Source organism: Microcebus murinus, chromosome 1 (genome assembly GCF_040939455.1).
Source record: "Microcebus murinus isolate Inina chromosome 1, M.murinus_Inina_mat1.0, whole genome shotgun sequence".
NCBI lineage: Eukaryota > Metazoa > Chordata > Mammalia > Primates > Cheirogaleidae > Microcebus > Microcebus murinus.
Window position 1 is genome coordinate 95324482 of NC_134104.1, and position 16017 is coordinate 95340498.

General features: G+C 34.5%; 1 long non-coding RNA gene and 1 other non-coding gene across 3 annotated transcripts in view; both read right to left on the reverse strand.

The window, feature by feature from the left end:
• The window catches only part of LOC105881535 (uncharacterized), a 358441-nt gene that overhangs the window by 133436 nt on the left and 208988 nt on the right, over positions 1 to 16017 (reverse strand). The gene's annotated exons all lie outside the window — the stretch shown is intronic.
• Positions 11771 to 11954, reverse strand: LOC142874864 (U2 spliceosomal RNA). Its single transcript, XR_012922448.1, has one exon. It is a non-coding gene; the product is annotated as a U2 spliceosomal RNA (small nuclear RNA).

Below are 16017 nucleotides of genomic sequence, written 5' to 3' on the forward strand. Positions count from 1 at the left end.
AATTTTTTTCTCCCAACACATTTGTAATCTGTGTTTTGTCTGTCTTTTCTTTTGAAAAAGTAACTTTTTTCTCTTATTATTTCAAGACAAATTAATAAGCTGTGTTATGGTCTGAATGTATCTTTCAAAAATGCATATGCCGAAACTGAATAATCAATGTGATGGCATTAGGAAGTAGAGCCTTTGGAGGTAATTAAATAATGAAAGCAAAGTCATTATGAATGGGATTAGTGTCCTTATGAAAAAAGCCCTGGAGAGATACCTTGCCCCTTCCACAATGTGAGGACATTGTAAGAAGCTGCTATCTATGAACTAGGAAAAGAGCCCTTACCCAACACTGAATCTGCCAGCACCTTGATCTTGGAGTCCCCAGCCTTTAGAACTGTGAGAAATAGATTTCTGCTATTTAGAAGCTGCCCATTTATGGGTGTGTTACAGCAGCCCAAATAGACTAAAACTGGCTTGCATTATTTGAGGTAGTGAATTTTAAAAATATACATGTTACTATATTTTACAAATAGGAAGATCAACCTTTAAAAACATTAGATGTGAGACAGAAAAGATTATAAGATTTTAAAATGGTATGAGAATTTGAAATATACAAAAAGTTTAATGTAAATATTTTGATGAGTGAAATACTTTAATTATAAATCTAGTTTTAGTCATAAAGAGATTTTAAAGTTATTCTAAAAGCATAACTACTTTCATTTTCACATGTCCTTGATTAAAATGAACATTTTATTTTCCCTGGCATCACTCCATCTTTCTTATCTTTCTCATATCTTTATGTTTTCCTTTCAATTGTTGTCTCTTAAAGAGATCCAATTCCAGTCAGCACTGTGTTTTAATGCAGTAAATCTTCAATTTTACACATATAAATTCTGAGAAAAAAAGTAGACAATGTAAGTTGAAGTATAACACATTAACAAGGATGCTGTTTTCCATATTTAACATTAACACAATCACAAAAATAGGCAGAAGCATACCATTTCAATTATATCTATTGTGACTATTTTTCAGATTATGACTATTTTTCTCAATACTAGCAATAAAACTTAGCTGATACAAATGGGTTTGAGTGTTGGTTACATTACTTATGGTGGACTGTCTTGTATAATGTTTGAGGATATATTGTAACACTTCCCTGAATCTTAGATTTAAACTCATGAAAAATAATGATAAATTTTAGCAAAGTATAAATTAAAGGAAAAAAGTTAGATTACCATATGCCAGTGCATTAATAAGAAATTGTCTTTTTATACACGGAAAAAATGTGAGACATGCAAAAATACATGTATCATACTATCTAAAATGTTCTCATTATTTTTAAAAATAAGATTTTATATTATAATAATAGTAATTATAATAATGAAACCAATGGCAAGGATACTTATTACCAGATATTCTGTCAAGTGCTTTATTCATGATAGAATATGAGGGGAAAGACTTAAATTCAGATTCTTATCATAGTCATTGTTCTCTTAATAAATTTTATTGAGTTCTTATAAAACATGCTTTTAAATCATGCATTTAAAAATTAAGATACCAATATGTGATCTGAGAGACCAAAATAGATGCTCCTTTCTTTATCATCTAAGGAGATACCCTAAAGTTAAAGAAACAAAGTTACCTACAAGTCAAGGGTTCAAGATCAGGGCTGGCATAGTAAATTACTAAATTCCTTTGACTACAAGAAAAACAGCACCATTGCTAAACCCCCTAACAATAGCAACTATCAAGTTTATTTACAGCTCAGACCACCACAACTGTGATTGGACAGAAGGCCAGCCTTACAAACATTCTTTCCTGGTAAGTTATTTCAGACATTAATCCAGTTTCAGCCAGTTTATGGAGGCTGCCTGTAAGCTGTCTTTGTGTTCTATAGTTTAACTTTTGTCATAAATAGCCAAATTTCACCTCATTTTAATAAGTGAACATGGTATGTATGTTACATATGTTTACCAATCTGCTTGAGCTGGCTCCCCTCATAAATATATATAGCTTTTCCCTCAAACCTGCTGAATGTGTAGGATACTGGCCCTGTGCGGCATAAAACCCAGCCTGTCCTTCCCCTCTTTGAAGAGAGAGCACAGTCAGTCCACTTTCTCTTTCTGGTTTGCAAACTTTCCTCGGTTTTATGATCTGCTTCAGGGGAGAAGAGTGAGAGAAAGGCCAAAGAGACCTTCTTACTTCTGTGGTTTTCTCAAATTCCTTCAGCCTAAAATATTGAATATACCAAGGTGCCATATTTTGAGTTCCTGTACCCCAAAAAAAGGGGTAAGTCATTTGGGACCCTTTCAGAATCAAAATCTAGCAATAAAGATATGTCCCAGGCTAATCAAGGACCCCTAGATAGAAAAATGGAGTCATGAGCTGCTAGAGTGAAATGACTACTGTGAGATAATTGTAACCTATTGAGAGTGTTTATAAGTAGCAACTATGGCAAAGAGATTTACTTATGGATAATTTGGTTTAACAGGGACACCAGGGGTAAATGTAACAAAATGTCAAGTGTGACTCTTTTGTCTCAGACCTTTGTCAAAGATCCCAAAAGTCAAGTACCTTCACATCTTAGAAAAGGCAATACATTACATTTAAAGACATCTGAAATATGTCTGAAACACTCTGACATACTAGCACATCACCCACCTGCAGGGTACAATAGAGAAGAAGTTGAAGAGACTTGCAGATATATATGATTTTTGTGGACAAAGTTCTGTCAATTCTCCTCCTTCACTGGTAGCTAAGGCAGAAAGCTCTGAGAGTCACTTGTTCAGTTTTATATATATTCCCTGAGTTTAAGAGAATGAAAAGTCTAAAAGCAAGTAATTGGAGCTGGCTGGATTCTCCTTGGTAGGCAGAGAAAGCAACTGAAGCTCCACTGGTATCAGTTCATAAGTAGACAAAACAAACAAGACTAGCAAATTGGATTATTTGGCATCTCTCACCCAACAGAAAATGGATCACCATCATCTCTCTAATGGAGATCTTCAAAGGATCAAATTATAAGACCAAATTCTCAATTACTACAGCCACCAGTAGGGAAAAACTTATTATTGTTGAACTGGACACAAAAACAAAAACATGTAATCACTAGGAAAAAAAAATAATAATATTAAGTAATAATAATAGTAAACTAGAGAAAACAGCGAATTTAAATTTCTGGGCTTTACTCTGAAAGCCAAGACAAGACCTGCCTGGCCTTAAGCAGCCCATGAGGTGCACTTTTCTGGCAATGCAGTTTTTCCTGACTTCATCAGGTGAGTCCATTTAGGCATCAAAATAAGTGACCTCTGTAATTGTTAAGGGTTAAAAAATTAAAACACCAAATATAAAATGAACATATGTCAAAGATTTTATTTGACTCAATATTAACAAGGGAAGTAGTATTGTGATAAAGTCACACCAAGAGCGTTTAAGAAGCTAGGTAAAGGGCATTTACCAAGCCACCCTGATAACTCTCTATAAAGAAATTCTCAATGGGCCTTTCAACTTTCTTTCTTTTGTAATTTCAAGGTCAGTAAAGATCGAAAGCTACCTGCAATGGCCAAACTCCTTACCTGCTCTGTATAGGCAAGCTGACTTCTTATTTTAGGATGAGGGGACACTTATACTTATTATTCTTGGTCTTAGAGATCTCTGCTTAAACTCTTAGACAACAGAACAGTGACAGTTAACCTTCTGAACACCCTGAGAAATATTAGTTTTTATCATAGGATAAGTCTTTTTTGAACAGTCGATGTACATTAACTATTTTAATTCTCAACCTTAGGCTGGACGTGGTGGCTCACGCCTGAGCACTCTGGGAGGCCGAGGCGGGAGGATTACTCAAGGTCAGGAGTCCGAAACCACCCTGAGCAAGAATGAGACCCTGTCTTTACTAAAAATAGAAACAAATTAGTTGGTCAACTAAAAATATATAGAAAAAATTGGCCAGGCATGGTGGCACATGCCTGTAATCCCAGCTACTGGGAGGCTGAGGCAGAAGGATCACTTGAGCCCAAGAATTTGAGGTTGCTGTGAGCTAGGCTGATGCCACGGCACTCTAGCCCAGGCAACAGAGTGAGACTATGTCTCAAAAAAAAAAAAAATTCTCAATCTTACTAACGGGCCATATAATACCCCCATTTACCCCCATTTAAATATAACCAAACTGTGATAAAGAGACACTAAGAAAGTAACTTATCTAAGTTAATGAATTGAATTAAGACATTTCTTTATATTGAAGCTAAACATGAGGAAGTCACCATATAATGAAACAAGAAAAAATAAGGTAAAAACATTGTTATTTCCTGTGTTCAATATTTGAGCATAAAAAATATTTTAAACATATGAAAAACACTGAACAGGAGTAGAAGAAATTTATAGTCCATAAGCATAGAGATTTTAATGCACGTCATAGAAACTGATAAATACATTTGAAAATTAGTAAAGTTTGAAATATTTGTGAAATACTTGTAAATCTAAATATTTATTTGGATTAACAAGTAAGATCTAAAAGTCATAATAGTAAATTAGAGACCACTTTTTAATTTCTTCTTCCTTAACCATGGTCCAGAAAGGTGCACTCCAATTATAGGAAAGTACTTATGTATGAGAGAGAAGTGGGGAAACAAGATGGAGAGAATAGCCTTTAGATAGACCTGTAATGTTTTATTTCTTACAAAATGAGAGAAATTAGAAATAAATATGACAGAATCTTAAAATTTGTTACATCTAAATAGTAGATACATCATTAGTGGCTGTTGCCGTACGCTTTTTAATTTTTTTGCTTTACAGTTCATTTGAAATATTCATAATTTTAAAAATAATTACAAAAAATGAAATTGAGACAAAGACTCACTTCATTATCTCTGAGAGCTTATAATAAAAGTTTTGTTTTATAACATATTGCTCTTCTTTGACAGAGTTCATTCTGCTTGTATATGCAGGAAAAGATTATTTGCAGTAGTTGCTTGAATTTGTTTCCTGTACAGTAAGCTCCTGGAGAAAACTAAGTTTTTTACTTCAGTATTCCTGTACACACATTTCCCACTCAATGCCTTAGGTCCCAAACTGCCTTGTCAGTTTGTTGTCCTTTTTCTCAGAACAAAGAATATGTGTAGGGGGTGGTAGGTAGGCAGGTATATAGGGATAGAACAAAATTAATCATTGTTTCATAATTCTTACATTATACTATACATGTAGGCATATAATAATTAAATGTAGATTTATATGAATTAGGGATGTATATATTTAATCCATAGAAAAATGTGGAATACACACACATACACACATACACAAATAGCTCAAAAGTCTATGTAGGTGATAGAATAGAACATTAAAAGATACTCAGTTCAGATAACTCTACACAGACAAACAAAAAAATAAAATACAAGTGGCACAAATAGGAAACAAGTAGATAATAAATTTAAGCTTTTTCTTGTACATATAGTAAATTTAAGTGGCTTAACTCTCTAATTAAAGCAAGACCCAATTATATATTGTTTACGATATATGACTCTAAATATAAAGACTCAGGCAGAAAGTAAAATGATATACTATGCAAACACTAAGCATAAGAATCCTAGTATGGTTATAATATCAAACAAAGTAGACTTCAAGGAAATAATTGCTAATTCACTGAGAATTATATAACAATCAAGTATAATTCACTGAGAATTATATAACAATCTTGAATGTTTAATATTTAATTACAGAGCTTCAAAATGCATGAAGCAAAACTGTAACTAAAGGTAGACCTGAAGGCAGATATAGACAAATCCATAATCCTAGATATTTTTAACAGCCCTCTCTCAGTAGGCATCAGAGACCAAAAAATTAGGAAAGGCACTCTGAATGTGACCAAAACTATCAAACCACTTTACCTAAGTGTTATAATCATAGCATATGTAGAACACCCCACCCAATAGCAGAAAAATATATATTCCTTTCAAGTGCAGATAGAATATACACAATGAGTTACCATATGGTAGACGAGACTCAATAAATTTAAAACTACTGATGTCATATGGAGTATGTTCTCTCATTGCAACGGAATTAAATTAGAAATTTAAATCAAATTTCTAATTTAAATAGAATTTCTGCGACACACTTTCAAATAAGAAGGAATGAAAGAAGAAACCAGAAGTAAATTCAAATATATAGATAGTTCCTTACTTAAAATGGTTCAATTTATGATTTTTTGACTTTACAATAGGTTTCTTGGGATTTTACCGCATTGTAAGTTGAGAAGCATCTGGACTTATAAGGTTTTAATTTCATGATGGGTTTATTGGGGTATTAAATGCATTTTTGAATTATAATATTTTTGGCTTATGATGCATTTATTGGAATGTAACCCCATTGTAAGTCGAGGAGCATCTGTATATTGAATTGAATAATAATGAAAACACATGAGAAGAAACATAAAAGTATGAGAAAAGTAGAAATCAGTGTGATAGAAAACAAATAATAGAGAAAAGTTTAAAAGTCAAAATGTTCTTTAATAGATTAATATAATTGTTAAATCCATAGAAAGACTGAATAGAAAGAGAGAGAGAGAGATTGACTTATCCATATTAGAAAGAAAAGAAGGAATAACCTAATATTGAAGGAAGAATAATGAGATAATATTTGAAAACTTTCTAAGAAGTTCAAAACTTAGATAAAATAGACAAATACCTTAAAAAATATAATTGAATACTAATACAGAAAGAAAAAGCTGAGATCCCTGTACATGTTAAAGATATTGAAATTATAATTAAAAACTTCTCCCCAAATAAACTTTAGGCCCAAATGGCTTTGCTGATGAATTCTATCAAACATATGACAATAAATAATATCAATATTAAACAATTTTTTTTTTCAGGAAATAAAGGAGAAACCATTTCACAACTCATCTTATGAGGCCACAAGAACTCAGATACCAAAACCTGGCAAGAACATCTCAACTGTGGGGTACCAGAATATGCCACCCTAAACTATGTCTCTTTGCCATGAGGATTATTTTGAGCTGAAAGCAATTAAGCAGAAGCAGTTGCAGGAAAGTTCTCAGCCCTCTCTCTGTTTGCCTAAAATTAGGACATAAATTTAGAAAGACAAAGAATATCCTTTTCCTCTTCTCTACCTCTACCAGGAAGGACAAAGCTTAACTGAAGACAAGTTTAGACTTTTACTGTCCTAGAGGTGACACCAGACAAGCTTTATTAATTAGCCTTTATCTGCCATTTGTTTGCCTTCCCACAATTTTGTGGCCCTTAGAAACTCAAAGGCCATTTTCTTTATATTGTTGTCTCTCTAAAAATCTATTGTTCTTTGTTGAAAGTGCTATATAAAACTGGAATTCAAAGTTACTTCTTTGAGAACTACTCATTCCCTGAGTATCTCCAATGTATATGTGTAATATACATGTTAATACATTTTTACTTATTTTTCTTTTGTTAACAAGGCTTTTGCATTTATCTAACTCTAGCCCCTCTAGTTTTCCTGTCTCGCCTACAGGAGAAAAAGCTAAGAAACACTTATGAAGGTCACAGCCCAATGACACAGGCTCAGTAAAAAACTGAGATTAAGTCAAAAGATAGTAGGTAGTAGATTACTTCTTTTCCCCCCTACTATTTATGTCATATCAGTAGTGTACTAAAATACCTGCAAGGCACAGACTCCATTTAAGGGAGAGTTCTGTGGAAAACCAAAACACAAGAAAGGAGACAATGTAAACAAGGATCCTAGAGGAATTTAAAGCTTATGATACCGACAGTAAAAACAAACATTAAACACAGCCCATCTCCTATTCAGATTAACATAAATGCTTAGACTAAAGGCCTATTTAGGTTAATTCCTATTATTCAATGCATCAATCATGTTTGGTTTTCGATAAAATGTTATAAGATATGCAAAAAGCCAAGAAAAAACTCAGTCGAAAGAGAAATAAGCAAGCATCAGAGATATGGCATAGTTTTTAGAAATATCAGATAGAAAATTTAAAGCTATTATTATATTAACATGTTTAATATGTTAAGGGCTATAATAGAAAAAGTAGGTAACATGTAAGAACAGATAGGTCATGTAAACAAAGAGATGCAAACTCTTAAGAAAAAATTAAAGTGAAGTGATATACTGAATCAGAAACTGGGTAGATAAAGAAGAAAATATATTTAAAAAAAACAAAAGATAAAGTGGGGTGTTAGAAATCAAATCAACTCAAAATAATCCTAGACCTAAATGTAAAATGCAAAACAATAATGCTTCTACAAGAAAACATAGGAGAAAATATAGGTGACCTTGTGTTTGGTGATGTGTTTTTAACTACAATACCAAAAGCACGATCCATATAAGTAAAATTTGAAAAGTTGGATTTTTTTTCTGTTTTTTTTTTTTTGAGATAGAGTCTCATTCTGTTGCTCACTCTGTTAGAGTGCCGTGGCATCAACCTAGTTCACAGCAACCTCAAACTCGTGGGCTCAAGCGATCCTCCTGCCTCAGCCTTCCGAGTAGCTGGCAGTACAGGCATGCACAGGCATGCACTACCATGCATGCCTGTATTGACCAAATTTTTCTCTATATATTTTTAGTTGTCCAGCTAATTTCTTTCTATTTTTAGTAGAGACAAGGTCTTGCTCTTGCTCAGGCTGGTCTCCAACTCCTAAACTCAAATGATCATCCCACATCGGCCTTCCAAAGTGCTAGGATTACAGGCATGAGCCACCGTGTCCGGCCGATAAATTGGATTTTAATGAAATTAAAAACTATTGTTCCATGAATATTCCTATTAAGAGAATGAAAAGATAAGTCATGGACTGGGAGTAAATATCTGCAAAATACATACAGACTAATGTCTAAAATATACAAAGAGCTCTTAAAAGTCAAAAATATAAAAGCAAATAGTACAGTTTTTAAAAAATTTTTCATTTTAGCGTGTTATGTGGGTACAAATGTTAAGGTTACGTATATTGCCTATGCTCCACCTCCCCCCTTGAGTCAGAGCTTCAAGCGTGTCCACCCCCCCCAAATTTTGCACATCTTACTTGTTGTGTTTGTATATACCCATCCTCTCCTCCCCCCTCCCATGTGCCCGACACCCAATAAATGTTATTCCTATACCTGCCCTTGAATGTTTACAGCTGCAATTTTTAAAATGAGGATAAGTTTTAAACAGATACCTTACCAAAGATGTACCAATGTCAAGTGAATATGAAAAGGTGCTCAATATTATTTGTATTTAAGGAATTGAAAATTAAAATAACAGTGAGAGAAAATATAAAATCCCAAAATTTGACAATGTCAAATGCTGACAATGTTGTAGAACAATAAAAACTCTTATTTCTGAAGGGAATGCAAAAATGTACAGGCTTTGGAAGAAATTTTGACAGTTTCCTACAAAACATGTATGATCAGACAAAATCCCAGGTATTTACACATATTATTAGGTAGATAGTGAGGGATTCTAGCTCTCCTAGGGACAAAGGCAGGCACCCTACCTTGGTGCTGCCTCAGGTACTTGCCACACCTAGAAAGAAGGACAAGAACAAACACCCCCTCTTGGTGCTGCCCTACCCTTGATCCTTCCACACCTGAGGGAAGGAAGAATGCCCTGCCTGCCAATCTGCAAAAGAATGTAGGGAATCCCCCAGCCCAGAGGACAGGCAGTCTAGACACAATAGGATTTGATTAGTGACCTAGAGTAACCCAAGGTTAGTTGTCATGTCATTAACTGTCTAGTAAAGTAGTTCAATGGTCATATTTGAACCCTGAGGTCCCAATGCAGACACTATAAAACAAGACCCCAGACCATTTCCAGGGGCTCTTGTTAAGATGGGGCCCATTTGTTGCCTGTGGTGAATGTATCTTGCTCTTGCTTTGTAAACCTATCTTGCTCTTCCTCAATAAATCTCATTTTCAATTTCATGCTTATTTGCTTTCAGTGTGTCTGGTCATTTTTTAGCACACCAAGAACAAAGAACAGACAACTGCTGATCTAACAATATGATTTGAAAATTTATAACCACAAAAAGCCCTGCAAACAAATGTTTTTAGCATATTTATTCATACTTACCCAAAACTAAAATCAACCATGCTGTCTTTCAATAAAGTGAAAAATTAAAGAGATTGTGGTACATCCATACAGTGGAATATTATTCATTAGTGAAATAAAAAGGAGCTATCAAGTCACAGAAAACACAGATGGATCTTAAATGCATAAGTAAAAGAAGCTACTGTGGAAAAGCTATGTACTATTTAAGTCCAATTATATAACATCCTAGAAACCGCAAAACTATAGGGACAGTACAAAGATCAGTGGTTTCCAGGGAGTCGTGGGGAGAAAAATACTCTGTATAATATTGCAATGGTGGATATGACATTATGTATTTGTCAAAATCCATGAACTCTACAACACAAGGAGTAAGTCTTACTGTTTGTAACCTTTTTTTTTTTCTTTTTTTTCCTGACAATTCACTCATCAGTCACGCAAATTTTTTAAAAAAGCATTTGGGAGGTCCAGGGATCTCAGCAAGGGAGGCAGACTGTGACAAGATAATCTAACTTAACTGCATTACAAATGAGTGAAACAACTAATGTAGACATTGGGATCTATCAAACCAGTCCCTCAGAGCATGATTTTCCCTGGTCAGCTGATATTTGTATAAAGAAAATGCTTTCCATTTTTTTCTTACAGGAGAGGGAGGAATATACCTGACCCATATTTTTAAAACAGACATTGATTTTTGTTTTGCTATAATTTTTAAATTGAAAGATAGATGAGGAATCATATTGGATTGAGTGCATGCATTTCTAAATTCAATAGTGTTATAAATAAGATAAAAATGACAAGATAAAGATTTCCAATTCATAGCACAAATACATAAAACTGGGTATTCAAAAAATTAATAGTACATCATATCAAATATAATGCACAAAAATAGTGATCTCTATATTCTCTATTTATCTATATTTTGATGGAGCTGATTACATAGACCAAGAGCAAAATACATTCACAACAGATGGTGAATGGGCCCCTGGTCATAATAAGAGGCCCTGGTTATGGTCTGGGATCCTGTTTTAAATTGTCTGGATTGGGGCCTCCTCCTTGTGCTTCAAACATCACCACTGAACCACTTTTATGGACAGTTAATGACATGATAATTAGTCTTATTATTGTAGGTCATTCTCCAGACTCTGTGGTGCCTGGGCCCAAGGGTATCTGGCCCAAGGGCTGGGGAATTCTCTGCATTCTTTTACAGATTGAAAGTGTCATTCCTCCTTCCCCCAGGTGTAGCAATTGCTCCAGGCAGGATCAAGGTGGGGCAGCACGCAGGTGGTGCGCCTTCCCTTGTCCTTCTTCCCCAGTTGTGGCAATTGCCTGCGGCAGCACCAAGACAGGGCACCCACTTTTGTCCCTAGAAGAGCCAGAGGTCCCTCTACCTAACAAGTGGCTCTTAGATTTCAGATACATTGTTAGACTTAAAATGGCCAATAAAAAGAACACCTGGGAGATTTCGATATAAATCACTTGCCACTATTTACTGCCTTTAGAACTTTGACTTGCATATCTGAAAAGAGAAAAATACAATAACTCTCAAGGTCAGGAATTCTAAACCAGCCCAAGCAAGAGTGAGACACCCGTCTCTACTAAAAAAATAGAAAAAAATTAATTGGCCAACTAAAAATATATAGAAAAAATTAGCCAGGCATGGTGGCACATGCCTATAATCCTAGCTAATTGGGGAGGCTGAGGCAGGACGATTGCTTGAGCCCAGGAATTTGAGGTTGATGTGAGCTAGGCTGATGCCATGGCACTCTAGCCAGGGTAACAGAGTGAGACTCTGTCTCAAAAAGAAAAAAAAAACTCGTTTAAAAGTGTATTTACTTCCTCAAATTTATATATATGCTGTATTTACATTTACTAATATTCTAAATTCCTGTCTTTGCCAGCAACTTTACACTTGATCTTAGCCAAAAGGCTGAGAAGCGATTTTTGCCAGCAACTTCAAAATGTGAGTTTAAACCCTACAGTGAGTTAAACAGCAATCCCAAGGATTACACTGCATTAGAAAAATTAACTCAGATTTCAACACTTATAATTTTCAGTTTGTGACTCCTCCTGGCAGGTAGTAGTTATCTTAAAATAAGAATACTGACAATGATAGCAACAAAAATAAAGCCAACAATGAAACAGCAACAAAAACACCACAATAATTAGATCACCAACATATGATTGAAAGCAATTTTGATTTCTTTTTAAATAGAAACAGTTCTAGTTATGTCGCCCAGGCTAGTCTCAAATTCCTAGGCTCAAGCAATCCTCTTGCCTCACAAAACTTTAATCTTCAATGCAATCTCTCAAAGGAAAAAAAATAATAAAATCACCAATAATTTTTAATGTATAACAATATATTATATAATTATACAATTCCTGTCTTTTTTTCTTACTCTCAACTTTTTTTCATAAGCAGGATAGAGTCTCTTCATAATTCTTTTTCTCTCAAGATAACCTCAAAATAACATTTCCCCAATCCAACTTTTGCAGACTTTTGTCTCTTTAGCCCCTTTCCTTTTTGTCACACATCCATAGCATAACCCACTTCTTATCTTTCTCTTTTTCTATGTATAGGGTGGGATTCCTTTCTGACAGTCTAGGCGATGATATCTGGCTTTCCTTAGCTGGATGTGTTCATCAGGATCTCTTTTGGCTAATCTAATCAATTCCCAGGAAACAAGTACTTCAAAGTTAGGATTTATTATAATAACTGTCAGTCATTAATGGTCACACTTCTGGCCAGAGGAAGAAGATGGAATATTAACTAAGTCTTGTTCTTCATGTCTGAATTTCAAGCACAAGACCTCCCTCAGTGCCTCAACTCAGTTCACTCTGTTAACGTCCTGGCTGACAGAAGATTGTTTAGTTTTCCCTATTCATTTTGGTACCTGCAAAATACCAAAGAACAGCAATTATTGTTGTGACAGACCATAATACAATTTCTGATATGAGCACTAGACTGGGTTTAGTCTATGAGCACTAGACTAGGCAACATTTTATAAACTAGTTACAAAAAATTAAGTGAATTATGTCCCGCATATTTTTAAATAACATTGAATAAAAGAGAATAGAGTGCATTGCATGTATTAAGTGTAGAGTTGTTTAGTGAGTGCTTTCTGTCAATTGCATATATGTGTGTTTTTGTGTATGATGGATCCCTTTGTAAAATGTATTTCTTACTTTGAATTATAATCTAAAAAGTTTGAAAGGGTTCAGGTGGTATCATAATTGAGTTTGAATAATTCATATTTCCTAGTCAAATAATTACATGCATACATCCAACCTTACTGCAAAAAGCTGAAGAAAATTTTTATCACTTCTGTATTCCCTAGACTATGTTGGGTTTAATTTTTTTTGTTTCATTGGTTGGCTTTGCTTTCCAAAATGTGTCATAGATACTTTCTCTCTCTCTTTCTCTCTCTCTCTCTCTCTCTCTGTCTCTCTCCCCCCTACACTAGATTTGATGTTTTAGAACAGTTTAAGTTCACAGCAAAATTAAGTGCAAAGGATAAAGTGTGTCTCAGCCCCCCACACATACAGCCTTTCCACTATCAACCTCCTACACCAAAGTGGTACACTTGTTGACAATAAATGAATCTATATGGACCCATATTATCACCTCAAATTTATTACTTGCATTATAGTAAACTCTTGGAGTTATACATTCTATGAGTTTTGACAAATGTATAATAGCATGGCATGTATCCACCATAATAGTATTATACAGAATAATTTAACTGCCCTAAAAGCCTTGTATTCTGCTTGTTCATCCATCTTTATACAGTAAACCTTGGAAACTATTACTCTTTCACTGTGTCCATATTGTCTTGTCCAAAATGTCGTATAGTTGGAATCATACACTAAGTAGTTTTTCCAGATTTCTTTCATTTAGTAATATGCATTTAAGTTTTCTTCATGTATTTTTTCATGGCTTAATATTAATAGCTTTTTTTCCTTTTCCTCTTTTCTTTTCCCTTCCCTTTTCCTTCCTTCCTTCCTTCCTTCCTTCCTTCCTTCCTTCCTTCCTTCCTTCCTTTTCTTTCTTTTCCTTTCTTCCTTTCCTTCTTTTCTCTCTCTCTCTCTCTTTCTTTCTTTCTTTCTTTCTTTCTTTCTTTCTTTCTTTCTTTCTTTCTTTCTTTCTCTCTTTCTTTCTCTCTTCCTTCCTTCCTTCTTTTTTTTAATAACTTCAGTGACCTTTATCAAGGCTTGATAGCCATTTGTTTTAGCACTGAATAATATTCTATTGTCTGGATGTACCAGGGTTTATTTATTCTAGTGAAGGACATCTTGGTTATTTTAAAGTTTTAGTAATTATGAATAAAGATTCTTTAAACATATTAATATGCACAAGATTTTATGAGAAAATAAGTTCTCAACTCTTTTGGGTAAATACCAAGGAGAGTGATTACTAGATCCTATGTCAAAAGTACATTTAGTTCTGTAAGAAACTGCCAAATTATCTTCCAAAGTGGCTTAGCATTTTATATTCCCACAAGCAATGCAATGAATGGGAGGTCCTGTTGCTCCACATCCTCACCAGCATTTGGCAGTGTTGGTGTTTTGTATTTTGGCCATTCTAATAGATATAAAGTGGTATCTTGTTGTTTTAATTTGCAATTCCCTATGGCTTATGATGTTGGGTATCTTTTCATATGCTTATTTTCCATCTTATATCTTCTTTAGTGAGGCATCTGTTCAGGTCTTTTGCCCACTTTTTAATCAGGTCGTTTATTTTCTTATTGTTGAGTTTTAAGAGTTCTTTGTACATTTTAGATAATTGTCTCTTACCAGATATGTCTTCTGCAAATATTTTCTCCCAGTCTGTAGACTTTCTTTTCATTCTCTTGATAGACATCTCTTTTTTTTGTTGTTGTTCCCCAGTACAAATCACCTTCTTCAAAAGTAAAGATTCAGGCTACCCTTCAAGTTGCAGAAGGACTCTAAGGGATTTTTTTTTCTTTTTCTTATTTCTAATTTGTGACAATACGTTGTCTCACATTGATCCCACTGATCTCCAAATGTTTGTGATTCTTCAAGTTATGTTCTAACCATTTGTGTCTTATTTTGCCAGGTCCCCCACCTGGATAGATCACTATAGAAGGCAGTTTCTTCATGCTTATTACATATCTGTCCTTTTCCTGTTGATGTATGGCTATGAATTCAGCATATGGACCTCTGGCACTCTATACACTGATGAATGAGCTTTTAAGGTGTAGAAACTGTAAGTGTATTCAATTCCATCAATTGAATTCCATCAATTCTCTCATCACTGACCTTTCAACATACCCAGTGACAAAAAATAAGCAGTAAGGAATTTATATTGGACAATAGGAATTTATATTGGAAAATTGTATTTCTTTTTTTTTTTTTTTTATTTTGGCATATTATGGGGGTACAGATTTTAAGGTTTCAATAAATGCCCATTTCCCCCCTCCCCCCAAAAGTCTGAGTCTCCATCATGACCATCCCCCAGATGGTGCACATCTCAATCACTATGTATGTATATACCCACCCCCCTTCCCCCTCCCACCTGCCCAATACCCTATTACTGTAGTACCTATGTGTCCACTTAGGTGCTACTCAGTTAATACCAATTTGCTGGAGAATATATCTGGTGCTTGTTTTTCCATTCTTGGGATACTTCACTTAGTAGTATGGGTTCCAGCTCTAACCAGGAAAATATAAGATGTGCTATATCACCATTGTTTCTTAGAGCTGAATAGTACTCCATGGTATACATATACCACATTTTATTAATCCATTCTTGGATTGATGGGCACTTGGGCTGTTTCCACAGCCTTGCAATTATGAATTGTGCTGCTATAAACATTCGAGTGCAGGTGTCTTTTTTGTAGAGTGTCACTGGATCATTTGGGTAGATGCCCAGCAATGGGATTGCTGGATCAAATGGTAGATTCACTTGTATCGCTTTAAGGTATCTCCATATTGCTTTCCACAGAGGTTGAACTAGTTTGCAGTCCCACCAGCAGTGTAGGAGT